General features: G+C 44.9%; 1 pseudogene; it reads right to left on the bottom strand.

Moving 5' to 3' along the window:
• The window catches only part of LOC125518062 (disease resistance protein Pik-2-like), a 28117-nt pseudogene that overhangs the window by 3333 nt on the left and 4643 nt on the right, over nucleotides 1-20141 (bottom strand).

Here is a 20141-nt window from a genome sequence, read left to right as displayed (position 1 = left end):
AAGATTTTTTTTATTTTAAAAAAATGAATATGAATATGAATATGAAAACTGTAATATTTTTTATACAAACAGTAATAATTGTTATTTAACAACAATTGTAGTCTACACTTTTTTAAAAAAGAATAAAAAAAATAACAGTAATGGCGCACTCTATGCCTGGTGCGCCATTACTAGTTAGAACTAGTAATGGCGCATTATCGAGCAGATGCGCCATTAGTATGTATGGAAAAATGAAAAAAAATATTTAATACTAGTGGCGCACCCTATTTCTGGTGCGCCATTAGTGTCTTCCACACTAATGGCGCATCACAAACAGGTGCGCCATTAGTATATAGTAGTGGCACACTGTTTCCCCGATGCGTCATTAGTATCAATCCTATCTATAGCCCTTTTTCTAGTAGTGAATGATGTTCAGGCGCTTGTAATAATCATGTAAATTTGTATATCTAGAGCATAGAGAGCATGATATACTAGCTTTTTAACAAGGGTTTTAATAACTGTATTAAGTTTTTCAAACAAGATTATCTAGAGGCATGCATATATACATATCATTCTCATCTATGCATCTTTATTTAGTTATTTCCAGAAGATCGTCGCTGAGATTAAACTAGCAAGGAAAACAGAGCTACAGTACATATATACACACAGAGTTGAGTAGTAGTAGCTATTTAAGTGGCAACTGGGCAAAGCGGAACCATGCCATTTTTGTATTTTTGGCATGGCCAGTATCACTGTTCGATGCTAATGCAAGTCAAGATGTAAATTCGGATGGGGCTTTTCTTTCAATCTGAAAAGAAACAGCCCAATGTTAGCTAGGGTCTCAATTCACTCTGTTTTCCTTTTGGATACAAATACGATAAAGACAAAGTCTGGACAAGGAGTGGCAAAGCAAAACCAATAGAAAAGTGGAAACTAGAGTTGTACCGAAACTCCATGACCGAAAGCCTATGAGTCCCCTGTGCATACAGAAAGGAAAAAGAGTGAACGCCGTTTGTATTGAGGCACTGGTTAACACGCTACGTTTGCCCATCTGTTTGTATGTATGCGGGCGGTACGTTGTGCTAAGCTTTGGCTGTGTTCCTGACAATTTTGAACAGCTCATGCCAAGATTGGCTTGTACTTACAAGACTAGCCATGGACCTCCCTCACGGTTGCTTTGTTGCGTCTCCTGCTCCAGCTGTGTTGACCTGCTGGTGTACGGCTGCTGATTGCTGTGCTTCCGGTGAATGTGAGGTATAACAGAGTTCCCACGAATGCCATGATCAATCGTCCGAACCTACTTGAGGTTTGTGAGAAACCATAGCCCGTTAATCATCTCCAGGTATTTATTTGTCAGTTTGTAGCAACTCGATCTTAGGCATTGCGTCCTTTTCAATCCTCATAAGGTCAACTAAGGTCGGGATTGCTATCCCAGCGCCAGAGGCAAATCTCGAGTACCACGAGCTCAGGAAAGATGAGCCTAGGAAATGCAGATCGTGCATGTCAATTGCCAAGAACCCCAGTCGTAAAACTGCGAGGTTTGGTAGACCCCCGAGGGTCTGTATGTCAACAGCGTTATCCAATCTGCTGCGTTGTAGGTACAACTTTGATAGACTCTGTAGGTGATGCATCCAAGCGGTACTCTGTTTAGGGTTCCGGCCAACTTGAGGCTCTCAAGGTGTTTTGGTGGCAGCAAATCACCACCCAAACAACTATCTATATCATCATTGCCACCCACTGTCAAAGAACGAAGTTGGTTGTGAGCAGCAATAGCAGACCAGAACTTCTTCTCGTTTCCCTTGTTGATACCAGTCACACCAAGCTTACGCAGCCGGGTATTTACAACACCTAATGTTTGCAGGGACGTCAACTTTCCAGTCCCTCTGGGAGCTTTAACACCACGCATATCTTGACTGTGTAACCACACCCAGAGAAAGCGCTGCATGTGGAATATATCATGCATGTTGAAACCAAGCTCTGAACATTGTACCCTCAAAAAGAATTGGACTAGAAACAGGTATAAAGCGGTCCGCACAAGACACATCCTTCCCCCATTACCACTGAACTGAAATTTATGTGAGAAACGTTGTACAACCTGCTCATAATCTATGAATATGTCATCCTCATTTTTTGTGCCAATAGAACCACCCCTTGCCTGGAGTTGGAGGTGCTGTAGCTTGCGATGCTTGGTGATAGTTGTTGGAAGTTCTAATATACGCGTACCTTTGATATCCAGTGTCTGTAGGTGGCTCAGATTCCCAATAGAATTGGGCAGGTGCCAAATATAAATACAATTCTGTACAGAGAGGTACCTGAGCTGATGGAGCTGCCCAATTTTATCAAGATGGTGATTTCTGAGCCGTGATGTGTCGTCCAAGTCGAGCACTCGGAGGAACCTCATCTTTTCAGAAATGAAATAAGGTCTCCACTCTCCAAAAACAGTCAGTGATCGCACGTGCGACAAATCCAGCATACCATCAAACACATTTTTATCTCCTTTCCAATTGCTGCTAATGGCAAGATGACGTATTGGACCTTGTGTACTGCTCAAACAACATCCTTCCTCAAGTGTGAAAACAAGGTTTTCCTCCTTAGCCTTTGAGATGCATATTTCACGAATGATATCATGAAGCTGACAAGAATCAATTTTCCCACTGCGGTGTTGGTTTACACCTTTCTCCTGGCAGAATCATACTCCTGTCTAAGAGCTCATCAAAGTAGCTGTCACCAACTTCTTCGGCTGTCATGCCATGCATCTCCCTGCAATAACCCTCTCTCCATCGCCTGACCAAACGTTTGCGCTTAATTATGTAGTCTTCCGGGAATATGGACATGTATAAGAAACATGACTTCAGGTGATAGGGTAAGCCATCATAGCTCCTCATAACGACTGTCTTTATAGTCCTAAGCTCTGGGTTGATCGCCAACTCAGCACCAATACGGCCATGCATCTTCCTCCATTCAATAGCAGTTTTAGGCTTAGTGGCAAGGAATCCACCTATAGTTGATATTGCAAGGGGAAGTCCATCACACTTCTTTAAGATAAGTTTTGCTTGTTCCTCCATATCAAGGGCCAAATTAACCTTTCCTGCATTGTCCTTAAACACCTACATTGATATAATTTAATATTGTTAAGTACTTGGACTAAAGAAAAATTGTTTGAGATAAGAGTATGCATTTTTCAATCTCGCTTTAGTTTGTGGCTTCTGAAACAAGTCCTATGCCTAATAAGCTCAGTTTACGGTTATTGAACTCCTCTATTGTAGATTGAAAAAAAAAAAACTATGCTATCATGTGATTTTCTTTCAGCGCTATTGTAGAGAAGAACTTGAAGACAATCTATTTTGTTTTGAAACAATCTATGGTTGTTGAAGAGACTCTATTGCATGCTCTTATATATTGACACATTTGAATGCAGATAACACCTTATTCTTCCACAATAAAAGCACGTGTATATTTGCTTATTGATTGAAATATAAGCAGTTAGCCAAGCACTCAGTAATATGATATATAAGTTCACCATCATACAAAATGGAGTTATGGAGCGCAAGTCTAGTAATCATAATCTTATACCTCAATGAAAAAGATAAACAAATGATCAGAAATGTGTTTGACACACCTTAAACAACTCTTAATAATATTCTCTGATGGCAAACTAATGCAAAAAAATACCGTAAAAAAAAGACTGATGCAAACGGAAAGAAAAGGCATGAGATTTAGTAAAGGTACCTTCTTTTTGAAGAGATCAAGTGCAGCAGCATCTTTCAGTCCTTTGAGATGATGCATGTTGGTGTCTTTTCCGGCACAATGTTGGGCAACATTCTTTTCCCTTGTGGTGACTATGACTCTTCCAGCATTCTTCAAGCAACTTTTGACCAAATCCCATTCGGCGGTGGTTGATATATCATCAAGAACAATGAAGCACTTTTCATCTAGAAGGCGATTTAATTCATTGACCAGCTCTTGAAGTCCCATTGATGCTATGTCCTTCTTTTCTTTTCCAGTTGTTGTTGCTCCAGCAGGATCCAGCAGTTGCAAAGCTACACTTCTGATGAGCACTTTAGGGTCAAATGGGCGCAATGCAGTGACCCAAGCACGCTTCCAGCCACCAAGCTGTTGGTTTCGGTAGGCGCTTCGAACGAGGGTGGTCTTCCCAAGACCTCCCATTCCCCACACGGAGATCACCTTAGTTTCTTGATTGTTTTCTGATTTACCAACTAAATTGATAATATGATCCTGCTCTGTTTCCCGCCCAGTGAACAACTCCTCAACCACTGTCCTTGTGATACTGTGATCAAATGTCTTTAAAGGAGTAGAATAATTAACTGTATCTCCACCGGCACTCACTGGCCGCTGATTTTCCTCCTCAATTTCACTTGTGGACTTCGCTGAGTTGTTTTCAGTACTGATAACTTTTTCTGTGTTCGAACCAGTCCTTGCAACACCTGATGCAGACATGACCTACAAATAAAGCGGATCTATGAGAAAATTTATGTATGACTGCTCCACACAATTAGCACGAAGCGCGATATATTAGATACATGCTTTCAGATTGACGACTGGGGTTTCTACCGTATTGGTACAAAGCTTATGGACCTTAGCATCGACCCAACTACCCTATCATTGTATTATCACCAGCTTTCAACAATTTCTCTATCGTTTCACCTCTATTAAGGACCTTTGGGATTTGGATGCTCACCTAAAAATACATATGTCTAATTTATAAGGATCATTTAGTTGCTACACAAGCAAAGATTTTCAAAAAACATGGACTGATAAGAAGTGCACACTACCACACTTGGTCAGAAGTGTTACCTCCTGGTGAAACAGATAAAGTGCTTGATCTGATGACAGCTGCTTAAGCTCTGTCACTTGGAGGGGTTGGTCAGGGCATAAACTTGCAATTTCTGCTTGGGGTGTTGAGAGTATGATTCTGCTAGCTCTCTTGTTTCTTGGGAAGAAACTTTTGATGCAATCCCATTCAACAATAGTGGATAAATCATCAATCACAACCAGGAATCTGTTGTCAGTAACCTGGGCATTAAACACACGAATCAAATCACTCTGTCCCATATTCTCCATCTTCATCAGGACGTTACCCCCTACAGATGTCCCTTCTTGTGCCTTTCCAATTTCCTCTGGAGAATTTTCATAGAACTGCCTCACAAGGCTGTGGAGGAAATCTCTTGGGTCGAAAGGATGCATCAACCTAATCCAAGCACGGCATCCAAACTTGTCAAACACTTGTTTGCTATCATAGACCTTCCTGATCTCTTTTGTCTTGCCGAGATCACCGCCGGTTCCCCACAGCGCAATCACGCTAAGGTTCTCCGGTCCGCTAGTGACCAGCTGACGGAGATCCACCTTGGGTTTCCCGTCCTCGACAGTGGCAAGCCTTGCTTCATTGATGCCAAACATTTCTGCACTAGCAAGGCTGGCCTGCTCTTCTGCAGCAACAGCAGCACCAAGCTTGGAGCCAGATGAACCTTCCTTAATGAGGCGGTACCGCAGGTTTCTGCTGCTGACGTCCTCAACCTTTGCCCTTAGATCCTTCACTTCAATGGCAATGCGGCGTCGATCACATAGATCACGGGGGATGCACCCCCAGATCGGCTTCTTCTCCGCATGGAGGCCGAAATCCATGAGGCTGTCTTCCACCTTGTAGGCCAGGTCGCGGACCTGCTGCACCCAGATAATGAGTACACTAGTGTAGAACCAGGCAATAGCACCGGTTCGTAAGGCCCTTTAGTGCCGGTTCCATAACCGGCACTAAAGTGTGGTCACTAAAGGCCCCCCCCTTAGTACTGGTTCAGCACGAACCGGTGCTAAAAGGCAACCACGTGGCACGAGCCAGCTCCGGGGGCCGGGAGCCCTTTAGTACCGGTTGGTAACACCAACCGGTACTAAAATGTTTTTGTTTTATTTTTTAGTTTTCAATTAAATTTGTGTTATCAATTGAATTTATGATTGTTTTACGTTATAATGAGTTGTAGTCGTCGTCGTCGTCATCATCATCATCATCATCATCATCATCGCATATTAATAAATAAATAAACTCTAGCTAGCTAAAAATCATCGTAGTCATCTAATTATATATACCACTATTTAATCATCATAGTCATTACCGCTAGCTATCTAATCATCACCAACACTGGCTAGCTTAAAGAGGAAACATTCACTTTGTAACAGAAGCAAAGATATCATCGAGTTCAACATAATGATCATCACCAACATCGAAGTTCAGGACACGGACATGAGACGACAAGTACTAATTAATTAAGAACATGAACTTACTAGCTAGCTACTCCTGCTGCTCCCTCTCAGGTAGAATAGCATAGAACATATATAGCTCTCCTGATTCATCATACTGGAGCATGCAGATGAATCTGTCTCCTAATCTTGGGTTGCGCTTCTCCTTGCTGCCCCCTAGTACTTCTCTGCGATCGTTAACAATTTTGCTCCAATCTTTCACTATCAAGCATTCTTCGCTTTCAGAAATCCTGAATGCACTCATGTGCAATGTAGGATATCTTGGCCGTAAGCTAACCATTGACATGTGACCTTTAGTCTCGATCCACTGAGGCACAACTGTCATCGGAAGTCCCTGTTGAAGAACATCGTATAGTAATTAATATACTAAGCAATGAAAGTTTAGTTTCAAAAATAATGTATGCAAAAGATGCACTAATTAAGGACAAATAGTTAAAATCTTACCATCTTTCGATTATAGATGTGACCGTAGTTCAATACGATCACCATTGGTCGCACGTTTTGAGTAATAACATTTCTAAGTTCAGGAAAAAAATTGTCTTGACAGTATTAAGATCCTCAAGCCATGAAACATAATGACTTATCTCCTCGCAGTTTAGTTGAGCCCCGGGGCAGTAGTAGGTCCTGTCTACCAAGCGCCGGACATGTTTGCTTGAACCGAAATAAGCTGACAATACAAATTAGTTGTCAACTATTTTTGAATAAACTGTATCAAAGACATAAACATATGCATGCATGGTTGAGAAAAACTCACATAATGGTAGAACTGGAGGCGTTTGCACATCGACCCAGATGTCTATATTACCTTCAATATCATCTTCCGGACGAATATCAAAGGTGATAACCATATCAGGCTCAAATGCATAAGCCTTGCATAGTGCTTGCCAAGTTTTGCATTCAAAATGGGTGTATGCACTAGTGCAGAACCGGGCAATAGCACCGGTTCGTAAGGCCCTTTAGTGCCGGTTAGGTAACCGGCACTAAAGTGTGGGCACTAAAGGCCCCCCCCCCTTTAGTACCGGTTCAGCACGAACCGGTGCTAAAGGGCAACCACGTGGCACGAGCCAGCTCCGGGGGCCGGGAGCCCTTTAGTACCGGTTGGTAACACCAACCGGTACTAAAATGTTTGGGGGGTTTTTGGTTTTATGATTTCTTTTTCATTTAATTTTGTGTTTTCCATTTTAATTCTTTTTCGTTTGCTGGTATTTTACGGTACTACACATTGTACACGTTATGCATATATATATATATATATAAATAGAATTTCTAGTAAAACCAATCATATATATATCATCAATGTCTCACAAACCACCATATTAATTTACACATACACACATGTATAGCTATATACAATTTCTCCTACATATGCATGTTGCCTTCTGAGCCAGTGGCATTAGCCTAATTGGTGCCTTCGGAGCACGATGACAATTGGAAGTGGTTCATGACCTGGTCGATGGGGGCGGTAGCGGGTAATAGTATTCCTTCGGATTTATGACATGGTCGAGCAAAAATCCCGCTATTTCCTCTTGAAGTGCTTCTACGCGCTCCGTTTCTAGGAGCTTGTCCCGCACCTCTTTGAACTGTTAAGAAGGAGATCAATATGCATGTGTATTAGTTGTGTGACTAGATATCGATAATGGTGTAAAAATTGTGAATAGTGTTCTGACAAGCGTACCCATTCCTGTCTTTGAGATCTGCTCCTTTCGGACGCCATCATGCGAATGTTCTCGCAAACGCAGAATGCACACAGATTAGTCCCCTGCGCCTGCTTCAGGGCCTTTATTACGAGAATGGAATTTAATTTGATCAAATAATAATTAATCAAGCATGATAATTAAAGGGATGGCAGCTAGCTAGCTAGCTAGTACTACTTAATTACTTACCTTGGGTCGAAACCATTTCAGCTGTCGTTTCCATTCGCCTTCCGTGACGCTGATGAACCTTGCCCAAGCCCTGCCCGCCGACAAAGAAAATGAATAAAGGGGTTATTAAATAGTTCATAACATGAAATGACGAACTAAATAGGCCGAGATATATAGTTAATAATGATTGAAATTACCTGTTGACTATCCCAAACAAGATGTTATAGTCACTATTTGCTTTGAGTAGCGAGTCCAGTATTTGAACTGTTCCGGCGTCAACTTTAATGATACACAAGATCCAGTCAAATCTGCATGCACACACGTTTGCATGTCTTAATTAAGCGGGCATATGTAAGCAAAAACATGTAGCTAGCTAGTAGGCAAAAACAGAGAATTTGTAGTACAAGAAAGTGTGACTCACTGGAAGTTGTAAGGAAGTAGTATATCTTCATTGTATTTGAGGCGCTTCAAGAACTCTAGCATGCTGTCCTCTACCTGCTTTTCATGATGCTTGTTTATTGTCCATGTGTATTCATTAACGGTGTTTGGGTCAATGAACCCAATGCCATAGCGTCCACCTTTTCTCATTTCATACATCTTCATCCTGCATAATACCACAGAAAAGAATATAGTGAGGATAATTACAGGTAATGATTGATCAAAAGGATCACTACAGCTAGCTTGAGACTTAAATTACAGAAAGAAATCACTTACAGACAATAGCAACTGACGATAGATTTGTCGAGTGCGTCTTGATTGTATAACTGAAACAGTTCAGAATACTCAACGGTCACAGGTTTCTCATGGTAGTAATGATCCTTCTTGACTTGCACCATGAGGGACTCTCGATCGGATCTCTTGGTAATGTCCATGTACCATTGATGTAATTCATACATTCTTGTTGGGAGCTTCTTGACCTCTTCTGGCTTGACCAAAGGTTGGCCCCGGGCATATTTCCGTTTTATTTCCTCCTCTTTAAGCACAGGCATGTCCTCGATCTCGAGGAGTTGTCCAACAGTAATTTTGAGAGTTTCAGCCTGCATTATATGCTCCTGGGTTATTACCACATCGCCCACCTCGGGAACGTAAACTGTTTGGCCACAATAATATTGGGCGCGCGTACTGTCACGTGTTGTTGGTGGCACAACAAGCGGGGGATCGATAGTGCCGCCTGTTCTCCCAGCTGGGCAACGGTTTTCCCGCATTTTTTACAGCTGCTTATTATTTGCTCGAGCTCGAGCTCGCCTCCTTCTGTAGACGTTGTCGATGTAACTTCCTGATGTGGCGCTCATAGTCTGTGTCAACAGGCTTAGGAGCTGGTGGTTGAGCCATACGAATGAAGTGGTCAACTACTTCCACAGGCACTTTCTCCCTTGGCGGCGGTGGCGGTTTCGGTCCAAAATGGGCGTCGACTTCTGCCCGCACTATGGCATTGGTTTGCTCCTTGGTCCTGTCGTAAGCCCTCTCAGGAAGAGGAGTAGTGAGGTTTGGACCATATTTATATCGCTTTCCTCCGCCTGTACTTCCTGTACTATGACCTCGACTCGTACCGCTACGCACCATAGCTGCGGGGTGTCTCTTCTGCGATTGCTGAGGCGGCGGAGACGGCTGACGGGGCTGAGTTGGACGAGGAGGAGTGGCCTGAAGCTGTGCCGGACTTGGAGGAGGAGTGGCCTGAGGTTGTGCCGGACTTGGAGGAGGAGTGGACGTCTGACGCTGTGTCGGACTTGGAGGAGGAGTGGCCTGACACTTTGCCGGACTTGGAGGAGGAGGAGTGAGCGGGAGTCTGCTGACTCGGTGGCGGACTTCGACGAGGAGTCAGGTGACGCGGTGTCGGTGGCCTTCGAAAGATGATGCAATCCTTTCTCCATAGGATGACATGATGTATGGCCTCTCCCAATGTGTGCTCGTCGTCACCTCCAGGAATGTCAAGCTGTAGCTCCGAATATGGGTCCACCACCTCATCAACCAAGACACGAGCATAGCCCGCTGGAATCGGGTTGCAATGGAAGGTTGCCTCGGGGCAATTTGAAAAAGCAACGGCGTCCGCCACCTTCATGGATATGTTCTTCATTTTGAAGTGTAGCTCGCAGTTAGTGTTCTCCGTGATGTCATCCACGGGGTATCTATCCAGCACTGCGTCGCCCGGGGCGGAACCCACGCTGCTTCTCGGCATGGATAGGGCGGTGCTATCCAATGCTGGATCATCCGCTAGCTGCTGCAGATGCTAAGACCCCCTTTGCTGGCTAAGTGAGTCGATCTGCTCCTGCTGCCGCTGGAATTTAACTGCCAATTCCGCTTGACTTGCTTCTAGGCCTTGAAGGCTTTCATAGTCCCACTTCCTCTACTCCTCCTCCATCTTCCTCTTCTTCTCCTTCGCAATCTTCTTTCTCGCACGGGTTCTGTAGTCGGCGTTCCAGTCCGAAAACCCCTCATACCATGGAATAGCGCCCTTGCCTTGTGTTCTTCCCGGGTGTTCAGGATTTCCCAGGGCACGCGTAAGCTCGTCGTTCTCTCTGTTGGGCTGGAACACCCCCGATCGAGCCTCTTCTATTGCAACAAGTATCACATCGTCGGCTCCGTTCAGACATGCCTTCGTCGAAACATTGCCTGTCTTCGGGTCCAACTCCCCCCCATGTGCATAGAACCAAGTCCTGCACCTGGGGGGCTAGCTCTTAGTAACCGGAGTGACACTTGCATCCTCCATCTCTTTCTCAGACTTATCCCACTTAGGCATTGCCACCGCGTAGCCACCTGGCCCCAGCTTATGGAACTTATCCTTTTTTTCGGCATTCTTCTTGTTTATTCTCGACTGTTCCTTAGCTAATTCTGAATCCTTGAATTTCACGAAATCGTCCCAATGAGCACTTCAATTCTCTAGTATCCCCTCGAATACTGGAGTCTTCCTTCCTCCCTTGACGTACTTCTCCCACGTCGTTCTCTTGTGGTTCTTGAATGCAACCGCCATCTTCCTAAAAGCAGCGTCCTTGACTTTCTGCACATCTGCTTCTATGATATTATCTGGTAGGGTGAAATGTTCCATGAGAGTATCCCAAAGCAGTTTTTTTTATTCTCGTCGACAAAAGTAACATTTGGACGTGGCTTTGTTGGCTTTCTCCATTCTTGAAGGGAGATCGGGAGTTGGTCCTTCACAAGAACTCCGCACTGACGAACGAACTTGTCCGCAATCTTCTTAGACGCTAATGGTTCTCCATTAGGTTTGAATGCCTCGATATTGTACTTTACGCCCTCCTTCAACTTTTTGTTCGGGCCTCGTTTCGTGCTTTTGCCTGAAGATTTGCTCGATCCGGATGGCTGAAAGAAGAAAGATCGATTCGTTAATATATCTTCAACTCATTTAAAACATGCGATGATCACCAGATTCCTGCTTATATAAATATATATACCTTGCCGGTGTTTGTTGTTTCAGGATCAACATGTTCTTCGTCGTAGTTCATGACTTCATCAATTCGGTCGTCGCGATCGAATATCATATCACCCTCTCCGGTGTTGTTTAGAAATTCGGAGCCGTCAAAATCTTCTTCATTTTGATCATCATCTGGCCCGCGTATGATATCGAACATGGTCTGTTCTCTCTCTCTGTCGGTATTGTCCGCCATAGCTTTTATTTAACTATGCCAAAAGAAATATAAAACAATTTAGTATAATCTCGAATACATCGTCTCGAATAATAGATATAATCTCGAATACATCGTCTCGAATAATAGATTTAATCTCGAATACATCGTCTCGAATAATATATAATATTTAATAGTACATCACTGGCTCATAGCTGAAGTGCGGCGCGGGCGGTGGACACCCAAAGAGAAGGAACCCTCACAGGATCATAGCTGAAGTGAGATCCCTGAAGAAACTGCCAGGTATTGGAGAACCTGCCGCCCTCTAACGAAACCATGTAGCGATGGACGTGCTCGTCCTCCTCCCTGACACGACGACGTACCACCTCCAGCGGGGCCGGCTCCCTCCGCACCGAAACTGGCCCACGTGAACGCCACCAAACGAGATCAGGGTCGACGACGGGACCCGGGGTCGGGTTCCTCATCAAGCGGCGCGCCCCTCCAGGCAGCACCTCCCAGTGCCAGCCCGGCGGAGCCCAGTCCCGGACATGGGTCAGCTGGACGTCGTCGCGGACGTGTCGACGGCGAGGATGCGGGCCAGGCATTGTCGACAACAAATACTAGCTATATGCCCGCAAAAAGTAACATTTTTTTAATGATTGGATTTTGATAACTAAAATTTCTAACATTTCTATAACATTTCTAACAATGCTATATATAACTAACATTTCTAATATTTCTATAACTAAAAAAAAGAAAAATTTCTAACTTTTTTATAACTATTTCTATAACTAAAAAACAGGCTCGGGGACGGGGGGCGCGCGGCGACGGGGACGGCGACGGGCTCGGCGACGACGGGGACGGGGACGTACGGGCCGGGGCGGCGACGACGACGGGGACGGTGACGACGCGGCCGGGACGGGGCGGCGGTGACGACGGGGACGACGGGGACGGGACGACGGGGCGGCGACGACGGGGACGGGGCGGCGACGGGCCGGGGCGGCGACGAGGGATATGGAGACGGCGGGGGCGGCGGGCGACAGTGCAGAGGAGAAGAAGCAGAGGGAGAGATGAGAAACTGACGAAATTTTGAAGTGTTTTCTTATATAGAACCCACCTTTAGTACCGGTTGGAGCCACCAACCGGTACTAAAGGTCTGTTTTGGCTAGCCCAAGCGGCGGGAAGCGACCCCCTTTAGTACCAGTTGGTGGCTCCAACCGGTACTAAAGGCCCCCCTTTTAGTACCGGTTGGTGCCACGACCCGGTACTAAAGGGTGTGCGCTGCCAGGCGAGGGGCACAAAAGTTTAGTCCCACCTCGCTAGCCGAGGGGCACTCACACCTGCTTATAAGCCACGCCGTCGCTGCTGTCTTGAGCTCCTCTCTTAAGCAAGTCTTCTGGGCCTACCTCTTCTGCGATGCCCTGTTGGGCCTACTGGGCTAGCGGGCCTGCATCCTGGCCCAACTTGAATTTGGGTTTCTAGTCGTATGCAGGCCGCTGTGGCCTAGTAGGTGGGCTTTTTTTTCTTATTTTTTTGCTTTATTTATTTTTGTGAATAACTTAACTTTGAAAATAGATTTTTCAGTGATTCTTTTTTCTTTTGTTTAATATTAGTGTGTTTTATCATTATATTCAATTTGGTAATGCTTAGGTTATTTAAAAAATGAAATGCCTTTGTAATGGATGAGTTTTCGTCCGAAACCCTGATACTTCGAAACAGATTGTCCATTTTGTACACGAAGTGCATCCAGTTTTTGCGGTTACCCTCTCTACATTTTTGCACATGCTATGTGGGTGAAATTATGATACCATGCCAACTTTCAACCTTTTCTGAGTTCATTTGAAATGCTTTTCAATTTCAGGGTCATTTAGCTGAAAAATCAGTAAATGCATGAAAGAATTTGCTTGCACATAAAATTTCTTCGCGTTTCAAATGCCAAAACACATAACTAGCTACCCTAACTATTACAGAGATTCCCTCCTGGGTGTGAAACACAGAAGAAAGTGATGATAGTTAAGCCGATCACATCCCAGATCTTTGGGTGTGAAACTTTTTCTTCGCGTGTGTCCCTTTGCGTCGTAGCCATGGAAAATCTTCATCATTTAACGGGATGCTCGGGTCAATATTCACTGTGAATGGAGCAATTTCATCAAACTTTTCATAATCTTCTGACTTGTCTGTCTTGTCATCCACTCCCACGATGTTTCTCTTCCCAGAAAGAACTATGTGCCGCTTTGGCTCATCGTACGATGCATTCGCTTCCTTATCTTTTCTTTTTCTTGGCTTGGTAGACATGTCCTTCACATAGAAAACCTGTGCCACATCATTGGCTAGGACGAATGGTTCGTCTGCATACGCAAGATTGTTGAGATCCACTGTTGTCATTCCGTACTGCGGGTCTTCCGTTACCCCGCCTCGTGTCATATTGACCCATTTGCACCGAAACAAAGGGACCTTCAAACCACGTCGATAGTCAAGTTCCCATATGTCCTGTATATAACCATAATATGTTTCCTTTCCCGTCTTGGTTTCTGCATCAAAGCGGACACCACTGTTTTGGTTGGTGCTCTTCTTATCTTGGGCGATCGTGTAAAATGTATTACCATTTATCTCGTACCCTTTGAAAGTCATTATATTCGAAGATGGTAACTGGGACAGCAAGTACAGGTCATCTTCAATAGAGGTGTCATGCATGGTACGTGCTTGCAACCAGCTGGCGAAACTCCTGGTTTGTTCACATGTAATCCAGTCATCAGACCGCTCCGGGTGTTTGGAGCGTAGCAAATTCTTGTGTTCATCCATATACGGAGCCACCAAGGCGGAATTCTGTAGAACTGTGTAGTGTGCTTCAGTGAGAGAATGTCCGTCCATACATATTATTTGTTCCCCTCCTAGCGTGCCTTTTCCATCCAGTCTGCCCTTATGTCGCGATTCAGGAACACCAATCGGCTTAAGGTCAGGAATAAAGTCAATACAAAACTCAATGACCTCCTCATTTTGACGGCCCTTGGAGATGCTTCCTTCTGGCCTAGCACGGTTATGAACATATTTCTTTAAGACTCCCATGAACCTCTTAAAGGGGAACATATTGTGTAGAAATACAGGACCCAAAATGTTAATCTCTTCGCATAGGTGAACTAGGACGTGCGTCATGATGTTGAAGAAGGATGGTGGGAACACCAACTCGAAACTGACAAGACATTGCACCAAATCATTCTGTAACCTTGGTATGATTTCTGGATCGATTACCTTCTGAGAGATTGCATTGAGAAATGCACATAGCTTCATAATGGCTAATCGAACGTTTTCCGGTAGAAGCCCCCTCAATGCAACCGGAAGCAGTTGCGTCATAATCACGTGGCAGTCATGAGACTTTAGGTTCTGGAACTTTTTCTCTGCCATGTTTATTATTCCCTTTATATTCAACGAGAAGCCAGACGGTACCTTAATACTGAGCAGGCATTCAAAGATGATTTCCTTCTCTTCTTTGGTAAGAGCGTAGCTTGCATGACCCTGATGTATGCCGTCTTTTCCGTGCATACGTTGCTGGTCCTCCCATGCCTCAGGTGTATCTTTTGTCTTCCCATACACGCCCAAGAAGCCAAGCAGGGTCACACAAAGATTCTTCGTCACGTGCATCACGTCGATTGCGGAGCGGACCTCGAGGTCTTTCCAATAGGGTACGTCCCAAAATATAGATTTCTTCTTCCACATGGGTGCGCGTCTGTCAGCGTCATTCAGAACAGGTTGTCCACCAGGACCCTTTCCAAAGACCACCTTCAAATCCTTGACCATATCATGTACATCAGCACCAGTACGGTGGCGAGGCTTCGTCCGGTGATCCGCCTCACCTTTGAAATGCTTGCCTTTCTTTCTTACGGGATGCCTGCTCGGAAGAAATCGACGATGTCCCAGGTACACATTCTTATTAGCCAAATATATACTGTCGGTATCGTCCAAACAGTGCGTGCATGCGCGGTATCCCTTGTTTGTCTGTCCTGAAAGGTTACTGATGTTGGGTTTCGTAGTAATTTCAAAAATTTTCCTACGCTCACGCAAGATCATGTGATGCATAGCAACGAGGGGGAGAGTGTTGTCTACGTACCCAACGCAGACCGACTGCGGAAGCGATGACACGACGTAGAGGAAGTAGTCGTACGTCTTCACGATCCAACCGATCAAGCACCGAAACTACGGCACCTCCGAGTTCGAGCACACGTTCAGCTCGATGACGATCCCCGGACTCCGATCCAGCAAAGTGTCGGGGAAGAGTTCCGTCAGCACGACGGCGTGGTGACGATCTTGATGAACTACAGCAGCAGGGCTTCGCCTAAACTCCGCTACAGTATTATCGAGGTATATGGTGGCAGGGGGCACCGCACACGGCTAAGGAATAGATCACGTGGATCAACTTGTGTGTCTAGAGGTGTCCCCTGCCTCCGTATATAAAGGAGTAGAGGGGGGGAGGCTAGCCGGCCAAGGAGGAGGCACCAGGAGAGTCCTACTCCCTCTGGGAGTAGAATTCCCCCCCCCCCCCCAATCCTAGTTGGAATAGGATTCGCGGAGGGGGAAAAGAGGAGGAGGGGGTCGGCCACCTCTCCTAGTCCTAATAGGACTAGGGGAAGGGGGAGGCGCGCAGCCCATCTAGGGAAGCCCCTTCTCTTTTCCACTAAGGCCCACTATGGCCCATTTAGCTCCCGGGGGGTTCCGGTAACCCTCCCGGTACTCCGGTAAAATCCCGATTTCACCCGGAACACTTCCGATGTCCAAACATAGGCTTCCAATATATCAATCTTTACGTCTCGACCATTTCGAGACTCCTCGTCATGTCCGTGATCACATCCGGGACTCCGAACAACCTTCAGTACATCAAAATGCATAAATTCATAATGTAACTGTCATCGTAACCTTAAGCGTGCGGACCCTACGGGTTCGAGAACAATGTAGACATGACCGAGACATGTCTCCGGTCAATAACCAATAGCGGGACCTGGATGCCCATATTGGCTCCTACATTTTCTACGAAGATCTTTATCGGTCAGACCGCATAACAACATACGTTGTTCCCTTTGTCATCGGTATGTTACTTGCCCAAGATTCGATCGTCGGTATCCAATACCTAGTTCAATCTCGTTACCGGCAAGTCTCTTTACTCGTTCTGTAATACATCATCTCACAACTAACATATTAGTTGTAATGCTTGCAAGGCTTATGTGATGTGTATTACCGAGAGGGCCCAGAGATACCTCTCCGACAATCGGAGTGACAAATCCTAATCTCGAAATACGCCAACCCAACATCTACCTTCGGAGACACCTGTAATGCTCCTTTATAATCACCCAGTTACGTTGTGACGTTTGGCAGCACCCAAAGTGTTCCTCCGGCAAACGGGAGTTGCATAATCTCATAGTCATAGGAACATGTATAAGTCATGAAGAAAGCAATAGCAACATACTAAACGATCGGGTGCTAAGCTAATGGAATGGGTCATGTCAATCAGATCGTTCAACTAATGATGTGACCTCGTTAATCAAATAACAACTTATTGTTCATGGTCAGGAAACATAACCATCTTTGATTAACGAGCTAGTCTAGTAGAGGCATACTAGTGACACTTTGTTTGTCTATGTATTCACACATGTATTATGTTTCCGGTTAATACAATTCTAGCATGAATAATAAACATTTATCATGATTATAAGGAAATAATAATAACTTTATTATTGCCTCTAGGGCATATTTCCTTCAACTGAGAGCAGGCCAATCATTGATGGTCACGAACAGCAACGCCTTTAGGTCAAATTCTTCCCCCATGTGCTCATCCCACGCACGTACACCTGTTCCATTCCACAGTTGTAAGAGTTCTTCAACTAATGGCCTTAGGTACACATCAATGTCATTGCCGGGTTGCTTAGGGCCTTGGATGAGCACTGGCATCATAATGAACTTCCGCTTCATGCACAACCAAGGAGGAAGGTTATACAAACATAGAGTCACAGGCCAGGTGCTATGGTTGCCGCTCTGCTCCCCAAAAGGATTAATGCCATCTGCGCTTAGACCAAACCATACGCTCCTTGCGTCATCTGCAAACTCCTTCCCGTACTTTCTTTCGATTTTTCTCCACTGCGACCCGTCAGCGGGTACTCTCAACTTTCCGTCTTTCTTACGGTCTTCTCTGTGCCATCGCATCGCCTTGGCATGCTCTTTGTTTTGGAACAAACGTTTCAACCGTGGTATTATAGGAGCATACCACATCACCTTGGCAGGAATCTTCTTCCTGGGGCGCCGGCCCTCGACATCACCAGGGTCATCATGGCTGATCTTATAGCGCAATGCACCACATACCGGGCAAGCGTTCAAATCCTCGTACTCACCGCGGTAGAGGATGCAATCATTAGGGCATGCATGTATCTTCTGCACCTCTAACCCTAGAGGGCAGACAACCTTCTTTGCTTCGTACGTACTCTCGGGCAATTCGTTGTCCTTTGGAAGCATATCCTTTATCATTACCAGCAACTTTCCAAATCCCTTGTCAGATACACCATTCTCTGCCTTCCATTGCAGCAATTCCAGTGTGGTGCCCAGCTTTTTCTTGTCACCTACGCAATTCGGGTACAACAATTTTTTGTGATCCTCTAACATGCGCTGCAACTTCTTCTTCTCCAAATCACTTGCGCAGTTTCTCTTTGCATCGGCAATGGCCCGACCTAGATCATCAAGGGCTCATCTGATGCCTCTTCTTCAGCTCCTTCCCGCATTGCCGGCTCAGCTTCTTCCCACATTACCGGCTCAGCTTCTTCCCCCATTGTTGTATCATCGTATTCAGGGAACCCATGGCCAGGATAGCTGTCGTCGTCCTCTTCTTCTTCATTGTCTTCCATCATAACCCCTCTTTCTCCGTGCTTGGTCCAAACATTATAGTGGGGCATGAAACCGGACTCAAACAGGTGGACGTGAATGGTTCTTGACGTAGAGTAATTGTGATCATTCTTACAGCCAGCACATGGACAAGGCATAAAACCATCCGCCCGCTTGTTTTCCTCAGCCGCAATTAGAAAAGTATGCACGCCCTCAATGAACTGGGGAGTGCATCGGTCATTGTACATCCATTGCCGGCTCATCTTCATTACACAACACAGAATAGACCAAATTAATACAAGTTCATACATAAAGTTCATACAACACTTAAATGCAACAAACAAATAACTCTCTAGCTAAATCATTTAAATGCAACAACAAATGCGATCAAGATCGCAACTAAGGTAACAATGGATCCAACAGCATAATGATACCAAGCCTCACTATCGATGGCATATTTTCTAATCTTTCTAATCTTCAAGCGCATTTTCTCCATCTTGATCTTGTGATCATTGACGACATCGGAAACATGCAACTCCAATTCCATCTTCTCCCCCTCAATTCTTTTCAATTTTTCTTTCAAGTACTCGATTTATCTTTCAACTAAATTTAACCTCTCGACAATAGGGTCGGTTGGAATTTCCGGTTCACATACCTCCTAGAAAAAATTTCTATGTCAACTTGATGGGCATAATTTGTCATAAACACGAAATGCAACTAGTTTTAAAAGAGAATATATATACCACATCCGAATCATTGCAAGAGTAAATCTAGCAATGAGAGATGAAAGGACAAAGTTGCTAACCTTTGTGATCATTTGAATGGATGGGGGCCTTCAAATCTTGACAAAATTTGGGCAAAATGTGTGATGAGCTCGAGAGGAAGAGGGGAAGAACAGAGAGGAGAGGGGAAAGGGGAAGAACAGAGCGAGCTCGGGTGGATGAAGGGTTTATGTAGGACGACCTTTAGTACCGGTTCGTGCCAAGAACCGGTACTAAAGGGGATGGAGGGGCCCCAGTCTGACAACATCCTGCCACCACTCTCATTAGTACCGGTTCGTGGCACGAACCGGTGCTAAAGGTTCGCCACGAACCGGTACTAATGAAAGCGGCCCGGCTAGCCGTTGGAACCGGCACTAATGTATACATTAGTGCCGGCTCAAATACAAACCGGCACTAATGTGCTTCACGTTTGACCCTTTTTCTACTAGTGATGTGTATCCATTATATAATTTGGCGTTGAAAGTATACCGATGCTCCGTCTTCAGGTAAACTCTCTTTACCTCCATATCATCTATAGCACTAAAACCTATCTTATCCAAGACAAAAATTCTTGCATGGCGGGGATGCGCTAGTAGAATAGTGAAAATTTACAATTATAAGTTGAAGCAAATGAAGCATAAGTTTTGCATTCAAATAATAATTGCCAAAGTGACTTACTGTATCAACTTCGAATGTCTCATCCAGCTTGATGCTGAAGCGCCTACCATCAACAAGGAAATTTCTGTCGCACAGGCCGCGCTGGCCTTCACAGTGTTCGCACATAATGAAATCCTTTTCGTCGTCAGATGACATTTTCTATGTTCATATAGGTG

The sequence above is a fragment of the Triticum urartu genome, chromosome 7A (assembly GCF_056163025.1).
Source record: "Triticum urartu cultivar PI428250 chromosome 7A, HENAU_Tu73, whole genome shotgun sequence".
Lineage (NCBI taxonomy): Eukaryota > Viridiplantae > Streptophyta > Magnoliopsida > Poales > Poaceae > Triticum > Triticum urartu.
Note: the sequence above shows the minus strand (reverse complement) of the source record. Positions and strands in the feature narration are given on the sequence as shown.